A 2,722-nucleotide genomic window follows, 5' to 3' on the forward strand; every position below is an offset into this window, starting at 1 on the left:
GCGTGGGCGACGCCGCTGCACCGATGGCCGCTGCGCCCTCGGAGGACGAGCCCCGCCTGGCGAAGAGCATTCCGGAGCCTCTGGGTCTCCTCTTCCTTTTTCCCAAAGGAAAGTGTTGATTCACGTCCCCGTCGTCCCCGTCTCCCCGTCGTCGCGTCTGTGATTTGTTGGTCCGGGACGTCCCTGAGAGCGTCCCCTCTGGGGAGAGCGCTGCTCCGTCCTCTGTCCCGTGACGTCGTGTCCCAGGTGTGATCAGCCTGAGGCCGCCTGTACATAATTAAACTATTTTCTGATGACGCTCGTCCCTGTCCTGAGCCTCCCCGGGCTCCGGGCAGCCTGGCTGGTCGGTCACGTGCAGGAGGAGGCGGCGGTGTGGGGGCTGACGGACGCCGTAGGCGCTGGGCAGCTGTGGTCGCTGCCCCTCCTGACACTGGTGCCTGAGTGGAGGGCCCTGAGTCTCCCTTCGGAGTGGGTGTGGGGGACTGTCGGGCGTCCAGGGAAAGGCCGGTGGGAGAAGCGCCAGCTGACGAATCCTGCGGGCGGCGAAGTGGCCACAGAGGCTTAGGGCAGCGCTCTGCAGGCCAGCAGGGTCAGGTGGCTGATGAGCCGCCTCCTGGCCACGGGGCCACGGGGCCACGGAGACCGCCTCCCGGCGCTTTGAGGAGGTGACCCTCCTCTCCTGGTGGTGAGGCAGGTGAGGTGGGGCCCCACAGCTCCTGCCAGCCGGCCCCATGCCCGCGTCCTTCATCCGGTCAGGTGCAGGCGGCCTCCACCCACTTCTGGGGGGGCCGGGGGGATTGCGTGTCCCTGACTGGCCTGCGGGAACCTGGCACTGGTTCCTCAGCTCTCACCCGGTTGAGCGCTCACCTGGGTGTCGGTGGTTGTAAACACCTGGCCTGAGGCTCAGGCCCACCTCCCGCCGCTGGAGATGAACTGGCTGAGACTCACATAGGCTGGGCCAGGTCCCGGGGGCCCTGGTGGAGGGAGCCTGCCTCTGAGGGTTCAGGGCCTCGCCTGGCCACGACCCCTGTCCAGGGGGCGGGATGGTGCGGGGGGAAGGAGAGGCCCCAGACCCTCGGACCCAGGGCGGAGCCTTGCTGGACAGTGCGGCCGTGTCAGCCGTGTGGCAGCCCTGCCATCGGCAGTAAGGACTCCGTTAGTTACGCACCCACCACTATTTTTAGCTTTTGCCTCAATAGGTGCCGAGCTCCCACATGAAGGTCTCGGGCCGGGCCTGCAGGAGCCGTCTCCCCTCAGGTCTCCGAGGCCCTTGCCAGCTGTCTGTGCCAACTGACTCCCAGGTGGTCCGGCCAGAGCGGCTCCTGCACTACAGGCCCCAGGACCAGGCTTGCCCACTCAGGGACGGGCTGGCCTGTGCACAGGGCCTGGCCCCCGCCCCAGCTCTAAGGGACGTTCTGCCCACACCATGGGACCGGGTGGCTCTCGCCCAGCCCCGCAGGGCCTTGCCCCAGAGACAGTTCTGGGCTGGAGGTGGGCTTGGGTAAGTGGCCTGGTGCAGACGGGCCTCCACGCTGCCTGCCCGGTTAGCACTCCAGACCCCTTGGCCTGGGCTGGCTGGTCCCACCCTGCAGTGGGGGCTAGTCTGGAGGCTCAGGTCTGTGGGCAGTGCTGGGAGCCCCCTGACCCCTACCTGGGACCACAGTGTGGGGCCTCCCTCCCTCTGTCACATCCAGAGAGCCCGCCTGGATGTCCGGTGGCTGGGGGCAGACCTGAGGGGCTTTGCTCTGAGCCCCCAGTGCCCGGGCCACTGCCAGGAGCCTCCTGCAGTCCAGCCTGGGCCTGCCCACGGCCGGCGGAGCCCCCGTGCCACAGGAACCCTCCCACACGGGCAGCTTTGGGGATGGGATGGGAGGGGCATCGGCCACCGGGAGGGAAATTCACAGTGGTGTTTGCTCCCACAGGCCCTAGTGCACCCCTCACCCTGTGGGTCACGCTCAGGCCAGGAGCCCTCCTGGGCGGAAGGAAACCCTGCTGCCCCTGGGGGAGGGGGTGTGGAGCCGCTCCTACAGCTGCCCTGAGCCAGGCCCCTCTGGAACGGGCGCAGTGGCCTGAGTCCCGCTCAGCTGTGCGAACACCTGGGGCCTCCACTGCCTGTGGTTGGTGTAACGCTCCCACTCCATCCCCCAGGGCCTGGCTGGGCTGCTGCCGAGCTGCTGTAGCTCCTGGTTTCCGGGCTGGTCCAGGGGCACTGAGCCATGCAGCCTGGGCCCCGATGCCCCCATTGGCCAGGCCCCGATGCCCCCATTGGCGAGGCCCCGATGCCCCCATTGGCCAGGCCCCGATGCCGCCCACCATAGAGGCCGTGATGTCCCCACAACAACGAGACCCGGTCTTTCACTCAAATGGTAGTGACCTCAGGGGCCTTACCACCATCTGCTTCCATATCAGGTAAGATATGGAGAAACAGCTCTCCTGCCATCCCCAGAGCCACTGAGGAACCCCCAGGACACACCTGGGAACCTTAACCCTAACCCTAACGCTAAACCCTAAACCTAAACCTAACCTTAACTCTACCCTAACCCTAACCCTAACCCTAACTCTAAGCCTAAACCCTAAACCCTAAACCTAAACCTAACCTTATCTCTACCCTAACTCTAACTCTAACCCTAACGCTAACCCTACCCTAAGCCCTAACCCTAACCCTAACCCACTAACCTAGCCCTAAACTTAACCCTAACCCTAAACCTAAACTTAACCCTAA

The sequence above is a fragment of the Myotis davidii genome, unplaced genomic scaffold (genome assembly GCF_000327345.1).
Source record: "Myotis davidii unplaced genomic scaffold, ASM32734v1 scaffold665, whole genome shotgun sequence".
Classification (NCBI taxonomy): Eukaryota; Metazoa; Chordata; class Mammalia; order Chiroptera; family Vespertilionidae; genus Myotis; species Myotis davidii.